This window comes from Ursus arctos, unplaced genomic scaffold, assembly GCF_023065955.2.
Source record: "Ursus arctos isolate Adak ecotype North America unplaced genomic scaffold, UrsArc2.0 scaffold_28, whole genome shotgun sequence".
Classification (NCBI taxonomy): domain Eukaryota; kingdom Metazoa; phylum Chordata; class Mammalia; order Carnivora; family Ursidae; genus Ursus; species Ursus arctos.
Window position 1 is genome coordinate 18,845,144 of NW_026622963.1, and position 22,591 is coordinate 18,867,734.

Genomic DNA, 22,591 nt, shown 5'->3' on the forward strand with positions numbered 1-22,591 from the left:
TTGGCTATTCTAATAGTTATATAGTGAAATCTTGTTGCTTTAATTTGCATTGCCCTGAGGACGTATGATGTGGAGCATCTTTTCATATGCTTATTTCCCACCTGTATGTTCTTGATGTTCTGTTCAGGCCTTTCCCCCATTTTTAAATTGGATTTTTTTTATTAGGTTTTAAGTGTTCTTTGTTTATTTTGGATAATAATTCTTTATGTGGTATGTTGTTAACAACTATTTCTTTCCAGTTTGTGACTTGTCTTCTCCTTCTCTCGACATTGTCTTTTGCAGAGCAGAAGTTTTTATTTTAATTAAGTCCAGCTAATCAATTTTTTCTTCAGCTTATCAATCCTTTTTTTTTTTTTGTTTTAATGGGTTGTGCTTTTGGTGTTGTAACTAAAAAGGCCCCACCATGACCAAGGTCATCTAGGTGTTCTCCTATGTTATCTTTTAGGAATTTTATAGTTTTACATTTAGGTCTATGATTCATTTTGAGTTAATTTTTGTGAAGGGTGAAAGGCCTGCATCTAGATTCATTTTTTTTCTTTTTTTGCATGTAGATGTCCAGTTGCTACAGTTCCAGCCTGCTTTGTTGAAGTGATTATCTGCTCCATTGTATTGCCTTTGCTCCTTTGTCAAAAATCATTTGACTATACTTATGTGGGTAAGTTCAGGGGCTTTCTATTCTGTTTCATTGATTTATGTCTATTCTTTTACCAATACCACACTGCTTGAGTCCTACAGATTTATAGTACTTCTTAAAATCAGGTAGTGTCAGTCCTCTGGTTTTGTTCTTCGAGATTGAGTTCTCTGTACTGACTATTTTGCCTTGGCATATAAACTTTAGACTCTCTTTATTGACCTTCACAAAATAACTTGCTTGAATTTTGATTGGAATTGTATTTAATCTATACATCAAGTTGGGAAGAACTGACATCGTGACATCCTGAGTTTTCCAAACATGAATATGGAATATTTCAATTTATTTAGGTCATCTTTAATTTCTTTCATCAGAGCTTTGTAGTTTTCTTCATATAGATCTTGTATATTTGGTAGATTTATACCAAAGTATTTCATTTTTTGGTGGAGCACTAATGGAAATTATAATGTGGGGTTCTTAAAAGATTTTATTTATTTGAGAGAGAGAAAGAACACAAGCAGAGGCGAGGAATACAGGGAGAAGCAGGCTCCCTGCTGAACAAGGAGCCCGATGCGGGACTTCATTCCAGAACTCCAGAATCATGACATGAGCCAAAGGCAGATGCTTAACTGACTGAGCCACCCAGGCACCCCCCCCCCCAATAATGTGTTTTTAATTCCAAATTCCACTTGTTCACTGAGGCTATTTAGTAAGGCAATTGACTTTTTTATATTAACCTTGTGTCTTGCGACCTTGCTATAATTACTTGGTAGTTCTAGGAAAAAAATCTTTGGATTTTCTACTTGGATGATTATATCATCTGTGAACAAAGACAGTTTTATTTCTTCCTTCCCAATCTGTATACATTTTATTTCCTTTTCTTGTCTAATTGCATAATCTAGAACTTCCAAGTTGTAAAGGAAGGGTGAGAGGGGACATTTTTGCCATGTGCCTGATCTTAGCAGGAAAGCTTCAAGTTTCTAACCACTGAGTATGATGTTAGTGGTAGGGTTTTTGTAATTTTTTATATCAATCAATTCTGCTCTCTTCCTAGTTTACTGAGTTTTTTTTTTTCTATCATGGATATGTGTATTAAGGTTCTCCAGAGAAACAGAATAGAATAGATATACATTTAGATTGATCGATCGACAGATAGATAGAGAGATAGAGAGATAGATAGAGAGATAGATAGAAAGATTTATTGTAGGAATTGGCTCATGTGGCTATAAAAGTCAAGAAGTACCAAGATCTGCTATCTGCAAGGCAGAGAACCTGGAAAGACTGGAGTAATTCAGTCCAAGTTCCAGGCCTGAGAATTGGGAGGCTAATGGTATAAATTCCAATCTGAATCTAAAATTCCAGGACCCAGGAGTGCCAACGTCTGAGGGCATAAGCAGATGGATGCCTCAGCTGAAGCAGAGAGTGAATTTGTCCTTCTTCCACCTTTTTGTTCTGTTTGGGCCCTCAGAGGATTAGATAATGCCCACCCACCCCAGGGAGAGCCATCTGCTTTAAGTTTACCAACCAACACAAATGCTAATCTCTTCCAAAAACATGTACACAGATACACCCAGAAATAATGTTTATCAGCTATCTTGGCTTCCCTTAGCCCAGTCAAGTTGACACATAAAATCAACCATAATTATGAGTGTTGGATTTTGTCAAATGCTTTTTCCCACATCTATTGATATGATCATGTGGTTTTTCTTCTTTTGGCTGTTGATGTGATAGATTGCATTAATTGATTTTTGAATATTGAACCAGCCTTGCATACCTGAGATAAAACCCACTTGGTCATGGTGTATAATTCTTTTTATACATTGTTGGAATAGATTTGCTAGCATATTAAGGGTTTTTGCATCTATGTTCATGAGCTACATCAGTCTGTAGTTTTCCTGTAATGCTTTTGGTTTTGGTAGTAGGGTAATCTTGGCCTCATAGCATGAGTTAGGAAATATTCTCTCTGCTTTACCTTCTGAAAGATTATAGAGAATTGGTATAATTTTTTTCTTAAATGTTTGGTAGAATTTACCAGTGAACCCATCTAGGTCTCGTGCTTTCTGTTTGTAAAGTCATTAATTATTGATTCAATTTCTTTAACAGATATACTCCTGTTCAGGTTGACTTATTTCTTTTATGAGTTTTGGTAGATTGTGTTTCTCAAGAAATTGGTCCATTACATATAGGTTATCAATTTTGTGAGCTTAGATTTGTTAATAGTATTCCTTTACTATGTTTTTAATGTCCAGGTGATCTATAGTGTTGTCCCTTCTTTTATTTCTGATATTAGTAATTTGTTCATATTTCCTTTTTTCTTAGCCTGGCTAAAGGCTTGTCAATTTTATCCATCTCTTCAAAGAGTCAGCTTTTGGTTTTGTTGACTTTCTCTATTGATTTATTGTTTTCAATTTCATTGTTTTCTACTCTAATTCTTACTATTTCTTTTTCTTCTGCTTAGTTTGGATTTAATTGTTCCTAAGATGCAAACTTATTGATTTTAGGTATTTTTTCCTAATGTATGAATTCATTGCTATAAATTTCCTTTTAACCACTAATTCTGCTACATCCCAGATGTTTTGATAAGTTATATTTTTATTTAGTTCAGAATATTTTTACATTTATCTTGAGATTTCTTCTTTGACCCATGTGTGTGTTAGAAGTGTCTTGTTTAATCTCTATGTATTTTGGGATTTTCCAAGCTATTGTTCTGTTATTGATTTCTATCTTAATTCCTCTGTGGTCAGAATGAATACCCAGTATGATTTCTATTTTTTTAATGTGTTAAGATGTGTTTTATGGCCCAAAATGTGTTCTATCTTGGTGTATGTTCCATGTGAGCTTTGAAGGATATGTCTTCTGGGGTTGTTGGATGAAGTAGGCTATACATTTCAATTGTACCCAGTTGATTGGTGGTGCTGTTGAATTTAGCTATGTCCTTACAATTTTTTGCCTGTTGGATTTGTCCATATCTGATAGAGGAATGTTGAAATCTCCAACTATACTAATTATTCATTTATTTCTCCCTACAGTTCTATCAGTTTTCCTCTCATATATTTTGACCTTCTGTTGTTAGACATACACAAATTATGGATTATGATATCTTCTTGGAGAATTGACCTCTTTATCATGTGTAATGCTCCTATTTATCCCTGATAATTTTCCTTGCTCTGAAGTCTGCTCTGTCTGAAATTAATATAGCAACTCCAGCTTTTCTTTTGACTGGTGCTTACATGGTAGATCCATCACTTTACTTTTCATGCATTTGTGTACTTATATTTAAAGCAGATTTCTTGTAGACAACATATAGTTGTAAAACTCATTGCGAGTTTTAAAATCTGTCTTAAATCTTTAAAATCTGTTTTGGTGTATTTAGACAATTAACATTTAAAGTGATTATAGAGGGCCACCTTGTGGTTCAGTCATTTAAATGTCTGACTCTTGGTTTTGGCTCAGGTCATGATCTCACGGTCCTGAGATCAAGCCCCGCATCAGGATCCGTGCTCAGCTCAAAGTCTACTTGATAGTCTATCTTTCCCTCTCACTCTGCCCTTCCCCAGCTCATTCTCTCTTTCTCTCTAAAATAAATAAATAAATAAATAAATAAATAAATAAATAAATATTTTAAAAAAAGTGATTATTGATATGGTTGAATTAATATCTACCATATTAGTTATTTTTCTCTATTTATTGCTTTTTTCCTCCTTATTTTTCTGTTCTATGATTTTCTGCCACTTTTAGTTTTCATTAAGCATTTTATATGATTTCATTTTCTCTCCTTTCCTAGCACATCAATTATACTTCTCTTTTAAAACTTTTTCTTAGTGATTGCTTTAGAGTTTACAGTATACATTTACAACTAATCCAAGACTACTTTTGAATAACACTATTTCATTTAGCAGGTAATGCAAGTGTCTAATAATACCAAAATACTTCTAATTCCACCCTCTCATCCCTTATAACATTGCTATCATTCATTTCCCTTATATATAAGTTATAATCGTCAAATATATTGTTGCTATTATTATTTTGAATAAACTGTTATCTCTTAGATCAATTAAGAATAAGAAAATTTTTTTTCTTTATGTAGATCTGAGTTTCTGACCTATACCATTTTCCTTCTTTCCAAAGAACTTCTTTTAATGTGTCTTGCAAGATAAGTCTACTGGCTTCAAGTTCCCTCAATTTTTGTTTAAGAAAGTCTTTATTTTTCCTTCATTTTTGCAGGATAATTTTGCAAGCTACAGGATTCTAGATTGGTAGTGTTTTTTTTTTTCTCTCTCTTTCTCAACACTTTATATATTTCACTTCAGTCTCTTGCATGGTTTCTGGGGGAGAAGTCAGATGTAATTTTTATCTTTGTTCTTCTGTAAGTATTTTTTTCCTCTAGCTTCTTTCTTAATTTTTAATTTCCTGTAGTTTAAATATGATATGCCCAGGTGTAGTTTTTTAAATTATTTTTCATTTTATTTTACCTGTTGTTCTCAGACCTGTGGTTTGGTGTCTGACATTAATTCAGGGAAATTCTTATAATTCTCACTTTAAATACTGCTTCTATTCTTTTCTATCTTTCTTTTTCTGTTATTCCAATTACACATATATTCTGTTCTTTTTTGCATTTCAATTTTGGAAGTTTCTATTGACATACCCTCAAACTAAGAGATTATTTCCTCTGCCATGTCTAATCTACCAATGAGCCATAAGGCATTTTTGGGGGGGCTTTGGTGGCTCAGTCAGTTAAGTGTCTCTCTCTCTTTTTTTTTTAAAGACACATTTTTATTTATTTGAGAGAGAGAATAACCAAGAGAAAAAGAGAGAGTGAGAGCAGGCACATGAGCAGGGGAAGGGGTAGATGGAGAGGGAGAAGCAGGCTCCCTGCTGAGCAGGGAGCTTGATGTGGGGCTCTATCCCAGGATCCTGAGATCATGACCTGAGCCAAAGGCAGCTGCCTAACTGACTGAGCTACCGGGTGTCCTGGTTAAGTGTCTAACTCTTGATCTCGGCTCAGGTCTTGATTTCAGGATCATGAGTTTGGGCTCCCTGTTGGGCTCTATGCTGGGTGTTTTTGGAGTCTAGTTAAAAAAAGAAAAGGCATTCTTTATTTCTGTTACAATGGGTTTTTATTATTTTTAAAAACATTTTATTTATTTGAGTGAGAGAGTGAGATAGAAAGAGCATGAGTAGGGAGGGAAAGAGAGAGAGGGAGAAACAAAGCAGACTCCTTGCTGAGCAGGGAGCCTGACTCAGGGCTCCATCCCAGGACCCTGAGATCATGGCCTGAGCTAAAGGCAGATGCTTAACTGGCTGAGCCACCCAGGTGCCCCTATAGTGTCATTTAAAAAAAAAACCTCAAACATTTCTGTTTCTTTCTTATAATTTCCATCTCTCTTCTTAGATTGCCCATCTGTTCTTGCATGCTATCTACTTTATCCATTAGCCCTCTTAGCATATTAATCAGAGTTGTTTTATATTCTCAGTCTGATAATTCGAACATTCCTAACATATCTGAGTCCAGTTCTCCCGCTTGCTGTTTCTTCAAACTGTGTTTTACCTTTTAGTATGCCTTATAATTTGTTGTTGTTGTTGTTGTTGTTGTTGTTGTTGTTGTTGTTGAAAGCCATTTATGATGCACTGGGTAAAAGAAATTCTAATAAATGGGCCTTGTGGTGGTAATGTGTGGAAGGAGCAGAAACATTCAATAGTCCTATGATTATGTCTTTTAGTGAGCCCGTGCCCCTGGCTGTGAACTTGACAAGTGCCTCAGAGTTCCTCCCTCTTGCCCCTTAAGTGAGACAGAACAGTTGGAGGGTTCTGGAGTTGGGTATTTTCTCTCCCCCAGGTTGATTAGGCTCTAATAAAATACCAGTAAATTAGGATCTGCCAAAATTGTTTCTCTTGTTAAAAAGAATAAAATGCCCTGGTGTATTTCGAAATGGGTACTTTCCCCTATCCAGGGGGATTTTTTTTCTTATATTCACTGAGAGAACATGGTAGAACTTCTGGAGAGTGAAGTGTGGTGTCCCCACTGGAGTTTTTAACTCATAGACTTGTCCACACTGAGACTCCAGCAATTCATCAATTATAGTTTACATTTTCCACTGGTTCCCATAGTGGTTTCTGACTGTGGATTTCTGCTCTAGTAAGTTGTGGTTCTCAGTATCTGCCTTTCTGGGCCTCCAATTTTGGGGCCCTGGAAATGACCTCCTTCTCTAAAGGCTGTGAAAAGAGTTATTAATTTTTTAGTTTCTTTAGCTTTTCATTCGTTGTGAGGATGGAGTGCTGAATTCCAGCTCCTTATGTGTCAGACCAGAAACTGGAAGTCTACAGTTTTCAAAGACGTTTTTAACTGCTGGATTATTCAGTTCTGAAATCACTCTTCTTCTGAACTGCCTTTTATATGAGCTAATAAATATCCTTACTTTTTAAGCCAGTTTGATTTGAGTTTTTTGCTATTTGTAGCTGAAAGCATCCTACTAAAATACACTTGACCATAAAAATGAAACAAACAAAAGCCCCCAGAACTACATGAAAAAGTTCTAATTAGTTTCAAGTTATAGAGGAAAAAAAAAAAAAGACCAAGTGTTCTTGATTCATGTCAAGAATAACCAAAAGTATATCATCAGGGAGAAAAGCTAATGGTCACTTGTAGTTTTTCAAATAGATTTTAAAATATTATATTTTATCTTGTTTAACTAATTTAACAAGTTAGTAGTGATTGTATGACTTTGTGAGACATTGTGAGAATGGTTTAGGGTATAGGCTGTTTTGTTTACTGCTGTATTCCAGCGCCTCATACAACACTTTAAGTTGGTGCTCAGCAAATTGTTGAACAAATTACTTTTGTTGGTTTAACCTCTTTAGAAAGCATTTTAATAAAATATAAAATAGGGGCTTCTTGTTCCTGGTAAGTTTCCTTATAGCAGGCATGGGCAACTAAACCACATCTTTGACCTACTTGAACTACAGATTAGCATTGCAGGTGCACACCTTATTGCTGTAAATGAGGGTGATCACACTAATCTCAGAGTGTTAGGGTTGCCGAATTCAGATCAAATAAGGCTCCCAGAGAAGACAAATACTTGTAAGCCATTCCACTCGACACTTGTTTGATGGCTATCAGACACTTCGCTCTCTAGGGAATACATAAAGGCAGCAGGTTTTTGTAGCAGTTTTTCAAAGGAGTTTCAAAACATCTTGTTCCAGAATTACTAAAACAATTACCATATCTTTCTTTCTCTTCCATGTTGAGACTTCAGAGAAAGTCAGCTGGATTAAAGATTCATAGTAACCAAAATTAAGGGACAAATTAATCAACTAATGGCTCAGAAATTGTGACATGTGAAGAAGCACAAAGTGGTGACTGCCTTCACATTGCTTTCACAATGGATATAAGCCAATACCTATTGGTTTTACCAAATCTAGATACTTATATATTTGAGTTTTCAAATTTTGCAGTAAATCTGATCACCAAAATCTAAAGAACCTGCGGGGAAGCTGGAGGAGCATTTTTTAAAACATTTTATTCTTTAAAGTTATCTCTGCACCCAATGTGGGACTCAAACCTACAACCCTGAGATTAAGAGTCACTCACTCCACTGACTGAGCCAGCCAGGCACCCCTGGCATTTTAAAGACATGGCAAAATGGCTTTTTGGTGGAAAGACTAGACTTGAATTTCAAAGCCAGTTCAGGTTTCCTTAAAGTTCCATTACTGTGACTTTTTTTTTAATCTAAAGTTAGTGTTGGGAGTGGGGTGGGGTGGGGGGTGGAATCCCCAGGGTTTTAAATTGTGCATAAGACAATCCCTTGGAATGCAGAAAGTCTTCTTTTTTTCCCTTTCCATTTTTTCCTTTTTTCCATTTCCATTTCCATTAATGTCACTGGAAATTTTTGCTTTAATGTTCCATAATATACACAATAATATTTACATACAGATATAATAATTAAACCTATATAAGGAGGCACACTCAAGATGTTTTTACCGAAAATGTAATTAAGAAAATCTAAAGACTGTTACACTCTCTGGTCCTCTCTGTATCCTCTCTGTCTGTTGAAGATAAAAGGGAAAGGTGAAGGAACAGGGGTTGCCTGGAGTTGGCTCACTTACCATTGACCCCTTAGTGTTGGCAAAAGAAGGAGACCCCTAAGAGTGTGGAGATCTAGGCAGCTCCATGCCCCTGGGCAGATGAACCAACAAATGGAGGTTTTTCTCACTGAACTCTGAGGAGAAAACTGTCCTGGAGTCTTATTTCATCTTGCAGTGGCTTGCTGAGTCTTCTCCACTCTACTTAGTATAGGCATTATGACAGGTGAAAGCTTAACTGTCAGTCCAGCTGAGATCAGAGCCTTCAGTCTGGGGGCAGGGGCAATATCTTGTCCCTCCTCTGTCCCAAGAGTTTGTTCCACCTACCTTCTCTCTGAGTTCCCTCCCTGGATAGATGATTCTCACCTCATCCTAAAGATAATTTTTGTGTGGGAACAATCTCCATCCCTCAACTTATGCTAAATGTTTTAAACTCATAACAGCTCTATCAGATTGGGCTCTAACATTAACCTCCTTTTACAAATGCAGAAATAGGTGGGGGTAAGAACCCACTTCTCCCTGATCTCCCCAAGTCATGCTCCCTCCACAATTTCTGCTTCCAAGGAATACACAATTAAATGTCTTAGGGGAATCTATACCTGCATAGAGGCCAGAATCTGGACTTGCATATTTCTAGATATTTCATCTAAACCTGTGGTTCCTTGCTCTGTTTACATTGACAGTGGCACAAAGTGTATGTGCGTACTCAGGCAACACGCGCATTCCTAGAAAAGAACAGGACCGGAGGGATGTTCTAGTGAAAGAGAAGATCTGATTTTGAAAATTATTCTTGGAGTAGGAGAGTAAACTTTTTATTTCTGTATCTCTCTACCAAAGTGTTTTCTAACTTCCTCTTCTCAGAGCTGTTGAATGAACTGAGAGTTTTATGGGCTTATATGTACCTGTTGGTCAGAGAAGCATGTTCAGCTTGCAGCTACAGAAACAACAGGCTTCTGTGTCTCAGGGTGACTCACAAATGTGACACAGGTTCCCCAAAATCCAAAGGGGATGAGTGTGGATGGTGCCACCCTGCTGAGTTTAAAGCAATAATAGGTGAGAGTTCTGAGCCTTTCAGCAGTTGGACAAGTATTTCATTTTCAAATGCTCATTGTATGTAGAAAGCTACCTCTGTTTGAGTTCAAATCTTGGTTGTTTAAAAGCCAACACACAGTCTTCATTTTTATAAATCAAAATATATTCTTGGTTTTTATAAATCAAAAGAATTGGCTTTTGTAAGTGAGGAAGGCTGCCATGTTTTTACTAAAAGAAGCTCCTTTGGAGAATGCAGAGATAAGGAAAATAGGGTTGCCCTTTGCAAGATACACAAATAAAATCCACAGGCAGTGGATGAGATTGGCAATCTTTCCCAAAAAACAAAGATAGTGTTTTCAGATGTATAATTAAGCAGTTATCCCCAAAACTGCTGTTAAGGTAATCAGAATAGAGACTTAAGTTCAGAGTGGAAAACAGGAATGCAAGCATAATTTACTAACTAAAATTTTAATTGTTTGCAACAAGGCTATGGACGTAATAAGGAAGATTGACTGACACCAGGGAAAAGGGATGGTCAATGAGCTGGAGATTAGCAGAACCTTTCTAATCATCATCCCAGAGCATACCATCCCAGCTATGCATGCTGGGCCTTAAGTTTGTTTATTGTTGTTTGGGGGCATAAAATTAACTCTCTTGGTTGTCATTCCATGTTCACAAAACATGTCAATGCCAGCATATGAAGTCTACATGACGAATATATTTTTCATCCTAAATTAACAATATGAGGTTCTGACTCACATATCAGTTTCTATTAGTTTGGTTAATGTAAGTCTGCCCCTATAAGACAGGTTCATTTGAGTTATGCCCAAATCAATCTTTTGATCTGGGCAGGCTGGGAGACAGACCAAAGTAAATGTCACTTCTAAGCCTCTTGGCAGAGAGCTGGTCTTTTTGACATCAGTATCCATTGTTGCAAGATAGCCTGATATGAGCTGCACCAAAAGACAATGGAAAATGAATTTCAACATTTCATTTGTTTTTGACTTTGAATTCATTTTATGCAACATTGCCTCATTTGAGGGCAACTCTGTGTGTGTGTGTGTGTGTGTGTGTGTGTGTGTGTTACAAAGATACATATAATACAACAGAATTAAATAGATTTTAAAATTCACAGTAAATGGGGGATGCTTAGATGGCTCAGTCAGTTGAGCATCTGCCTATGGCTCAGGTTGTGATCTCTGGGTCCTGGGATTGAGCCCCACATCGAGCTCTGCACTAGGGGAGAGTCTGCTTATTTCTCTTCCCCTGCCTTTCCCCCCACTTGTGCTCTCTCTCTCAAAAGAATAAGTGAAATCTTAAAAAAAAATAAAAGTTACAGTAAATGGAAATTTAGAGTATAATAGTAAAATAGTGAAGTGATGCACATCATTAGTTCCTTTTTTGTTGTTTTTTTAAAGTTTTTTATTATGTTATGTTAGTCACCATACACTACATCATTAGTTTTTGATATAGTGTTCCATGATTCATTGTTTGTGTAGTTCCTGTGCAATTTCCTGGGGTCAACCACACATTTATTTCTGATCTTTTTAGTAGCCAAACAACACAAGAAAACAACCAGTTGCAAATTGCATGGGTTCCAGAAGATAAAACCTCACCCATAATCTAAAACAATCAGGTTTTCCTAGTAGTGACACCTGAGAGAAATTTTTCCATAGGTTCTCATAAGGAAGACATTTTGCACTTATGGAAAATGTTCTCAATAGTATCCCCATGATCAATAAGGAGAAAATTTCAAACAGCTATTTCCCGTAATGTCTCTCTATGCAGACTAATGGAATAATGCCAGAAGGCAGTCCAGTAAAAAGCAATTAGATGAGGAAGTAAGACTCCTCAATCCACATGAAATAAAATGAACTGAGGCCTTCAATCTGTAGGATTGAAAATATCTGTACACTCCTCTCATCGTGGCCAAGATATAGAAACAATGCAAATGTCCCTCAGTGATGAATTGATAAAGAACATTACATCTGTATCTATATATCTTCACAATGAAATATTATTCAGCCATGAGAAAGGAGGAACTCCTGCCATTTGTGACAACATGCATGGATCTTGAGGACATTATGTTAAGTGAAATAAGTCAGGCAGAGAAAGACAAATATTGTATCATATGTGGAATCTTAAAAAACTAAACTTAGAAATAGAGAGTAGAATGGTGGTTACCAGGGACTGGTGGAGTAGGGACGTTATGGAGGAATTGGGGAAATGTTGGTTGAAGGACATACTTGCAACTAAAAGATGAATATGTTCTGGAAATCAAATGCACAGCACAGTGATTACGGTGAACAATACTGTATTACATACTTAAAAGTTGCTAAGAGACTAGATCTTAAATGTTCTCACCACAGAAAACAAATTATGTGATGTGATAGAGATGTTAACTAATGCTATGGTTGTTAACATATTGCAAATACGTGTATCAAATCAACACATGGTACCTCTTAAACTTACACAATTCTATCTTAATAAACAAAAAGTCTGGGAGAAAATTCTACAATTTGGGGAAGAGTTAAGATGGTGGAGGAGTAGGGGGACCCCATGCTTTCTTCATCCCTCAAACACATACAGATAAATACCAAATCATTCTGAACACCTAAGATATTGATCTGAGGACTGAGAGAACAAACTGCACATCTGGAGGGAGAAAAATGGCCACGTCATGGAAGGTAGGAGCTGCAGAGTGTTGATTTGGGGGAGAAAAGAATTGTGGGTGCTGCAGAGGGAAGGGAGCCCTGATCATGGAGAGAGGAGCAAGAGAGAAAGAGAGAGAGAGAGGGAGACAGGGAGAGAGAGACAGAGGCCAGAGAAAGTAGCAGGAAGGGGATTGCATAAGAAAAACTCTTCCCTAAGATCACTGATGGGAAAAGGAAAGGGGCTGACTACCAAAAGTCTTTATAAGCAGTGGAGCACAGCTGAAGTTTTAGAATTCTGCACCATCACCAAGGTTGTGCCTGGTGTGCTTATCAGTGCTCCTGTGGGGAAGGAGGGTGGAGGTCAGGGAACAGACAACATGGTCTAAGGATCTCCAGGGTCACATAGGAAGAGATAGTCCCCCTTCTTGGAGTTCAATTGGGGGAGGTAGCACTGCCTCTGAGGGGATAAAAGAGCTGGTGGGCACCAACGTGCTGCCCCACTCATTAGCATAGGAACAGAGACACTTGCTAAGGGCAGGAAACTTTGGTGCCATCTTTTAGTTGCACTTTACCATAAGCTCCAAACCACTGTGTGGCCATGCAACTGCTTTTCTAGGACAAACCAGCACTGGCCACAGCCTGGTGAGACCCTCCCCTAGAGGATCAGTGTGGGTCCACACTGTGCTGGGTCCCTAAAATGGAGTTTTGAAACCCAGCCATACATCTGAGATAAAACATAGGAGAACTGTCCTGCCTGGCAGGCAGACAGCTTGGAAACAGACAGGATGTAGGCAGGGATCTGATGGAAGCCAGGGACACAAGATGGGAGAATGTTTGCTCTCCTGTGAGGGCTTCCTAAAGAGTGGCTGTCACAAACTCCCCTGTCCCAGAGGAGAGAGCTGGGTGACTCCACTCCCCAACCCCCCCCACTTTCCTCCCCCACCGTCAGTACTGACCAACTTCAGTGAGCAACACAGCACCCCTCAGTGGAAACCAGAGCCACTTACACCAAGCCCCACCCTCCCTGCACCCTGCAGGTGCATCTCCACTAGGGCAAGTCCACCTGAGAATCAGGACAGTAGACCCATTCCCCAGAAGACCAACACAAACCCCTTGCACACACCAACTTTACTGATCATCGAGTGCTGCAAAGCTTCAGCTGTAGGGGAAATAGGATCTAGCTTCTTTTTCTTAAAAGATTTTATTTATATATTTCAGAGCCAGAGAGCAAGTGAGAGAGTGAGAGAGAGCATGATGGGGGAGGGGCAGAGGGAGAGGAAGAAGCAGGTTCCTCATGGATCAGGGAGTCCAATGCAGGGCTCAATCCCAGGGCCCTGGGATCATGACCTGACCTGAAGGCAGTTGCTTAACTGACTGAGCTACCCAGGCTCCCCGGATCTAGCTTCTATTAACAAGCAGACCAAAACACAGCTAGTTTAAACTTGCCAAACTCTGGATAAGGTCCAAACACTCCCCATTGCAGGCAAAGAGAAACTCTGCAAAAGAGTGACCTGAGGGAAAGAGCAGCCAAAACAAAGCAGCAGAGTGCACACTCTGAAGCACTTCCTGAAGCACCAGGCCCAAGATAGTATAGGACCTCTTCTTAATATAGGAATTACTCTCAGGAGCAAGAATATAACAGGCTTTCCTAACACACACACACACACACACACACACACACACACACACACATACACACACAGAGCAACCTAGACAAGATGACAAGATGGAGGAATTCACCCCAAAAGAAAGAATAGGAAGAAGTCTCAGCCAAGGATTTAATCAACACGGATATAAGTAAGATGCCTAGACAGAATTTAAAACAATAATCATAAGGATACTAGATAGACTTGAGAAAAGCATTGAAGACACTAGAGAATCCCTTACTGCAAAGATAAAAGAACTAAAAACTAGTCAGTCCAAATATAAAAAATGCTATAACTGAGGTGCAAAACAGACCAGAAGCAATGACAATGAGCATAGATGAAACAGAGAAACAAATTAGTGATATAGAAGATAAAATTATGGAAAATAATGAAACTGAAAGGAAGAGGGAAAGAAAAGTATTGGATTACAGATGTAAACTTAGAGAACTCAATGACTCCTTAAAGCGTAATAGCATTTGCTTCATAGGAGTCCCAGAAGAAGAAGAGAGGGGGAAAAGGGCAGAAGATTTATTTGAGCAAATTATAGCTGAAAACTTCCTAATCTGGGGAAAGAAACAGACATCAAAATTCAAGAAGCACAGAGAGCTCCCATCAAAATCAACAAAAGCTGGCCAACACAAAGACATACCAGAGACAAATTCAAAAAATATACAGACAAGGCAAGAATCGTGAAAGCAGCAAGGGAAAAAAAGTCCTTAACCTGAAAGGGAAGACAAATGAGGTTCGCAGCAGATCTGTCCACAGAAACTTGGCAGGCCAGAAGAGAGTGACATGATATATTTCAACATGTTGAATAGAGAAAAATATGCAGCCCAGAATGCTTTATCTGGCAAGGCTGTCATTCAGAATAGAAGGAGAGATAAAGAGTTTCCCAGACAAACAAAAACTAAAGGAGTTCATGACCACTAAACCAGCCATTCAAGAAATATTAAAGGGGACTCTTTGAGTGGGAAAGAAAGACCAAAAACAACAAAGACCAGAAAGAAACAGAGAACATCACCAGAAACACCACGTTTACAAGCAACACAATGGCACTAAATTCATATCAATCAATAATCACTCTGAATGTAAATGGACTAAATGGTCCAATCAAAAGACATAGGGTATCAGAATGGATTAGAAAAAATAAGATCCATTGATATGTTGCTTATAGGAGACTCACTTTTTTTTTTTAAAGATTTTATTCATTTACTTGATAGAGAGAGACAGCCAGCGAGAGAGGGAACACAAGCAAGGGGAGTGGGAGAGGAAATAGCAGGCTCCCAGCGGAGGAGGGAGCCTGATGTGGGGCTCGATCCCAGAATGCTGGGATCATGCCCTGAGCCAAAGACAGACGGTTAACGACTGAGCCACCTAGGCGCCCCTGGGAGACTCATTTTTTTGATGTAAAGACACCTGCAGATTGAAAGTGAGGGGATGGAGAACCATCTATCATGCTAAGGGACATCAAAAGAAAGCCAGACTAGCCATACTTATATCAGAAAAACTAGATTTTAAATCAAAAACCATAAGAAGAGGTGAAGAAGGGCACTGTTTCATAATTAAGGGGTCTATCCTCAAGAAGATCTAACAATTGTAAATATTTATATCCCCAAGTTGGGAGCACCCAAATATATAAATCAATTAATAACAAACATAAAGAAGCTCATTGATAATAATACAATAATAGTAAGGGACTTTAACACACTACTCACAACAAATGAACAGATCATCTAAGCAGAAGATCAATAAGGAAACAAGGGCTTTGAATGACCTACCGGACCAGAAGCTATAAAATTTGAAATCAATCACAAGAAAAATCTGGAAGGACCACAAATACATGGAGGTTAAAGAACATTCTACTAGGGGACGCCTGGGTGGCTCAGTTAGTCAAGCGTCTGCCTTCAGCTCAGGTCATGATCCTAGGGCCCTAAGATTGAGCCCCACATCAGGCTCCTTGCTCAGTGGGGAGCCTGCTTCTCCTTCTTCCTCTGCCTGCCACTCCTCCTGCTTGTGCTCTCTCACTCTCTCTGTCAAATAAATAAGTAAATAAATAAATAAATCTTAAAATAAAAAAAGAACATCTTACTAAAGAATGAATGGGTTAACCAGAAAATTAGAGAAGCAATAAAAAATAAATAGAAGCAAATAAAAATGAAGACATGACAGTCCACAACCTCTGAGATGAAGCAAAGGTGGTCCTAAAAGGGAAGTGTGTAGCAATACTGGCCTACCTCAAGAAGCAAGAAAAGCCCCAAATACACAACCTAACCTTCCATCTAAAGGAGTAGAAAAAGAACAGCAAATGAAGCCTAAAGCCAGCAGAAGAAGGAAAATAATAAAGATTAGAGCAGAAATAAATGATATAGAAACCAAAAAAATAGTAAAACAGATCAACAAAACTAAGAGCTTGTTCTTTGAAAGAATTAGTAAAATTGATAAACCCCTAGCCAGACTTGTCAAAAAGAAAAGATAAGGGACCTAAATAAATAAAATCATGAACAAAAGAGAGGAGATCACAATCAAAATCACAGAAATACAAACAATTTTAAGATAATATTATGAGCAATTATATGTTAACAAAGTGGGTAATCTGAAAGAAATGGATAAATTCCTAGAAACCTACAAACTACCAAATCTGAAACAGGAAGAAATAGAAAATTTGAACAGACCCATAAGCAGCAAATAAATTGAATCAGTAATCAAAGATCTCCCAACGAACAACAGTCCAGGGCCAAATGGCTTCCCAGGGGAATTCTACCAGACATTTAAAGAAGAGTTAATACCTATTCTTCTCAAACTGTTCCAAAAGAGAAGAAATAGAAATGGAAGGAAAACTTCCAAACTCATTTTATGAGGCCAGCATTACCTTGATCCCCAAACCAGACAAAGACCCCACTAAAAAGGAGAATTACAGGCCAATATCCCTGATGAACATGGATGCAAAAATTCTCACCAAGACTCTAGCAAATCTAATCTAGCAGTACATTAAAAGAATTATTAACCATGATTCTTGGCTGCAGGTGTGGTACAATATTCACAAATCAATCAATGTGATACATCACATTAACAAAAGAAAGGATAAGAACCATATGATCCTCTCACTAGATGCAGAAAATGCATTTGACAAAATACAGAACCCATTCTTGATAAAAAGCATCAACAAAGTAGGTATAGATGGAACATACCTCAACATCATAAAGGTCATATAAGAAAGACCCACAGATAATATCATCCTCAATGAGGAAAAACAGAGCTTTTCCTCTATGGTCAGGAATGAGACAAGGATGTCCACTCTCACCATTGTTTTTCTCTTTCTCTCTCCCTTTCTTTCTTTCTTTCTTTCTTTCTTTCTTTCTTTCTTTCTTTCTTTCTTTCTTCTTTCTTTTCTTCTTTCTCTTTCTTTCTCTCTCTCTCTTTTAAAGATTTTATTTATTTGAGAGAGAAAGAGAGTGAGCAAGAGAGAGAAAGAATGGACACGAGCAGGGGAGGGGCAGAGAAGCAGACCCCCCCCCCAGCAGGAACCTCCCCCTCCCCGATGTGGGACTTGATCCCAGGATTCTGGGATCACGACATGAGACAAAGGAAGATGCTTAACTGACTGAGCCAGTCAGACACCCTCACCATTGTTATTTAGCATAGTATTGGAAGTCTTCGCCTCAGCAATTGGATAACAAAAAGAAATAGAAGGCTTCCAAATCATCAAGCAAAAAGTCAAACTTTCACTATTTGCAGATGACATGATACTCTAGGTGGAAAACCCAGAAGACTCTACCAAAAAATTGCTAGATCTAATACACGAATTCAGCAAAGTTGCAGGATATAAAATCAATGTACAGAGATCTGTTGCATTTCTACACACCAATAATGGAGCAGCAGAAAAGGAAATCAAGGAAATGATCCCATTTACAATTACACCAAAACCCATAAGATACCTAGGAATAAACCTAACCAATGAGGTAAAAGATTTGTACTCTGAAACTATAGAACACTTATGAAAGAAACTGAAGAGGACAAAAAGAAATGGAAAAACATTCCATGCTTATGGTTTGGAAGAACAAACATCGTTAAAGTGTCCATAATGCTCAAAGCAATCTGCACAAATGCAAATCCCTATCAAAATACCATCAAAATTTTTTCACAGAACTGGAACAAACAATCCTAAAATTTGTGGAACCAGAAAAGGCCCTGCATAGCAAAGCAATCCTGAAAAAGCAAAGCAAAGCTGGAGGCATCATGATTCCAGACTTCAAGTTGTAATACAAAGCTGTAATCATCAAGACAGTATGGTACTAGCATAAAAATAAACACATAGATCAAAGGAACAGAATAGAAAACCCAGAAATGGAGTCACTAGTATATGGTCAACTAATCTGCAACAAACAGGAAAGAATATCCAATGGAGAAAAGGCAGTCTCCTCAACAAATGGTGTTGGGAAAACCGGACGGCAACATGCAGAAGAATGAAACTAGACCACTTTCTTACACCATACCAAAAATAAATTCAAAATGGATGAGAGACCTAAATGTGAGACAGGAAACCATCAAAACCCTAGAGGTGAACACAGGCAGCAACCTCTTTGATCTCGGCTGTAGCAACTTCTTACTAGACACATCACTGAAGGCAAGGAAACAAAAGCAAAAATGAACTATTGGGACTTCATCAAGATAAAAAACTTCTGCACAGCAAAGGAAACAGTCAATAAAACTAAAAACAGTCTACATAATGGGAGAAGATATTTGCAAATAACTTATCTGATAAGGGGTTAGTATCCAAAATGTATGAAGAACCTACCAAACTCAACAGTGAAAAAACCCAAATAATCCAGTTAAGAAATGAGCAGAAGTCATGAATGGACATTGCTCCAAAGCAGACATCCAGAGGCTGACAGACACATGAAAGGAAGTTTAACATAACTCATCATCAGGGAAATACAAATCAAAACTAGAATGAGATACCAGCTCATACTGGTCAGAATGGCTAGAACTAACAACACAAAAAACAACGATGTTGGTGAGGATGTGGAGAAAGGGGAGTCCTCTTACAGTGTCGGTGGGAATGCAAACTGGTGCAGCCACTCTGGAAAATAGTATGGTGGTTCCTCAAAAAGTTAAAAATAGAACAACTGTATGACCAAGAAATTGCACTACTAGGTATTAATCCAAAGGATACAAACATACTGATTTGGCACATGCACCCCAATATATATATCAGCATAATCAACAATAGCCAAAATATGGAAAGAGTCCAAATGTCCATTGGCTGATGAATGGATAAAGAAGACGTGGTGTATTTACACAATGGAATATTACTCAACCATCAAAAAGAATGAAATCTTGCTATTTGCAACAACATGGTTGGAGATAGAGTGTATTACACTACATGAAATCAGTCAGTCAGAGAAAGACAAATACCATGTAATTTCACTTAAATATGGAATTTAAGAAACAAAACAGATGAACCTATGGGGGGGGGAAGAGAGAAGCAAACCATAAGAGACTCATAATAATTGAGAACAAACCGAGGATTTATGGAGGGAGGGAGGTGGCGGGATGGGCTAAATGCGTGATGAGTATTAAGGAGGGCACTTGTTATGATGAGCACTGGGTGTTATATGTAAGTGATGAATCACTAAATTCTACTCCTGAAACCGATGTTATACTGTATGTTAGCTAACTAGAATTTGAATTTAAATTTGAAATAAAAAAAGAAAAGAAAATTTTACAATTAAAAAAAATCCAGTTGTCCGTGAGGAGCTGAATCCTGCCAATGACCATATGCGTGAGCTTAGAAGCAATCCTCCTTCAGCTGAGTCTTTAGATGAGACCCTAGCTCCAGCCAACACCTGGATAGCAGACCTGAGGTTACATTCAGATTCCTGACCCACAGAAAATCTGTGATAAATTTGTTGCTCTAAACTGCTGTTTTAGGGTAATCTGATGCACAGATATAGGAAGCTAATATGCAAATAAATAGAAATTGAGATGTATCCATTCTTAGGTTGTTACAAGGAATACTACAGTGAGAATCCTTGCATTTATAACATGTTTTTGTGCAAGGTATCTGAGGATTAACTCCTGGTATTGAAATTGCAGGTTCAAATAGAATGTGTAATACTAAATGAAAAAAATCAAAACTTGTTATGATTCTGATGCAGTTAAAATTCAATTATAATAAAAATGTATCACATAGAAGTGAGACCTCTCCATCTCTACTCTGGGATAATATAGTTTATTGTATATGTCTCCAACTATTTTTTCATTTTTTAAAAAAGATTTTATTTATTTATTTGACAGAGAAAGAGACAGCCAGCGAGAGAGGGAACACAAGCAGGGGAGTGGGAGAGGGAGAAGCAGACTCCCAGCAGAGGAGCCTGATGTGGGGCTCGATCCCAGAACGCCAGGATCATGCCCTGAGCCGAAGGCAGACGCTTAATGACTGAGCCACCCAGGTGCCCCTCTATTTTTTCAAATACACATTTTAAGATATCTTTGTGGGATTTTATTATGCAAGTTTTTTTTTCTTAGCACTATATCTTAAGGAGATTTTTCAATTAGAAGGACATGTAAAGCTATTGTATTCTTTTAAAAACAGCTTTATTAGTATGCAATTAAAATACAATAAACAGCATGTATTTAACTGCAATTGATAAGGTTTTTTTTTCATTCTGGAATCAAGTCCTCCACCAAATATGTGACCTTCAAATATTTGTCTCTTAGTCCTGTGGCTTGTCTTTTGATCTTCATAACAGTGTCTTCCATAGAGCAGAAATTTTAAATTTTTATGAAGCGCAATTTATCAACTCTTTCTTTTATGGTTCATGATTTTCTTATTAGAAATATTTGCCTAACTGAAGGTCATAAGGATTTTCTTATGTAATTTCTCCTAGAATTTCTATATTTTTAAGTTTTACATCTAGGTCTATGACACATTTGAGCTTATTTTTGTATATGGTGAAAATATGAAGTTCATTTTTAAAATATAGATGTGCATTTATTCCAGTATTATATCTTTTTTCACTGAATTACCTTTGTCCCTTTTTGCAAATTAATTGTCCATATATGTGTGGGCCTACTTTTACACTTTCTATTCATTTCTATGGATCTTTTTGTCTATAGGTCTATATGTTTATATGCTTTAATGTCTATCTTATGCCTATAAAAGCTGTCTTGTTTGTTGGTTTTTTACTAAGACTTGAAATGAAGTAATATAAAGTTTCCAACTTTGTTCTTCTCGTTAAAAGTTGTTTTGACTATTGCAGGACCTTTCCCTAAAATTTTAGAATCAGCCATTAATTCCTACAAAAAGACTGATAGGGCTTTGATTGGTTCACATTGACTCTATATATTAATTTGGGGAGAATGAACATGTTGACAATATTGAATCTTTTGATTCATAAATGCAGTATATCTCTATTTAGATCTTCTTTAATATCTCTCAGCAATTTTTTTTTGTCAGTGTATATATCTTTTATTAGATTTATCCCCTAGTACTTACTATTTTTGGTGCTATGGTGAAGGGTTTTTTTTAATTTTAATTTCTGATTTGTTACAGGGTAATATTTGCTTCATAGAATATGTTGTAACCACTGTCTTCAATTTTCTTGAAGAGTTCATAATATTTCCTTATCCTTTTAATATCTGTAGAACCTGTAATGATGTCACCTTTATCATTCTTGATATTTGTAAGATGTGTTTTCTGTCTTTTTTCCTCATCAGTCTAATGATTTATCAATTTTATTGATCTTTTCAAAGAACCAGCTTTGGATTTTATTGATTCTATAATTTTTCTGTTTTCTATTTCACTGACTCTCACTCTGATCTTTATTATTTCCTTGCCTCTTCTTACTTTGGATTTAATTTGCTCTCCTTTTTCTAGTTTCTTAAGGTGGAAATTGAATTCATTGATTTGAGACTTTTCGAGTATAGGCATTTAGTAATGTACTGCTTTAGTTGTATCCCATGAGGGAAAATTATAAGCTATCTAGAAACAATGAAGAGTCAGACATTCCATGCCCAAACCTATGCAACACAGTGAAAGGTTTATGGAAAAGAAACATAAACTTAAATGCCTTAATAATTAAAGATGCTGAAAAATAAATATGTGCTCACCTTTAAAATGGATAATACAAAACTATATATTAATGAGAATAAGAATGAGAAAGAGGACATAGTAAAAGTCCAGGGAGAATTTTTTTTCTAGCAAAGTATGAATTACCAGAATTAAGAAGAAGTAGAAAACCTGAATAGACAAATTTCAAATACAAGAGATTGAAATTGTGATTAAAATTTTACCGTTGAAAAGTCACCAGAAACAGATGGGTTCATAACTGAATTTTATATAAACTAAAGAACAGTTAACTAACATGTTATTTAAACAAGTCCGGGAACAAGAAAATGATGTTAAGCTCTCCCAGCTCATTTTATACTGCTCTATAACTTAAATTCAAAACCTAAGAACATGGACAAAAGAAAACTATAAATGTATAAATTCTAAATAAAAAATTAGCACATAAAGTCCAAGAATATATCAAAGAAAAACCAGTTAC

General features: G+C 37.1%; 1 long non-coding RNA gene across 1 annotated transcript; it reads left to right on the forward strand.

Annotated features, from left to right (window-relative positions):
- Positions 1-414: 414 nt before the first annotated feature.
- Positions 415-22,143, forward strand: LOC130541943 (uncharacterized). Its single transcript, XR_008956079.1, has 2 exons — positions 415-655; positions 20,340-22,143. It is a non-coding gene; the product is annotated as an uncharacterized LOC130541943 (long non-coding RNA).
- The last annotated feature ends 448 nt before the right edge of the window (positions 22,144-22,591 follow it).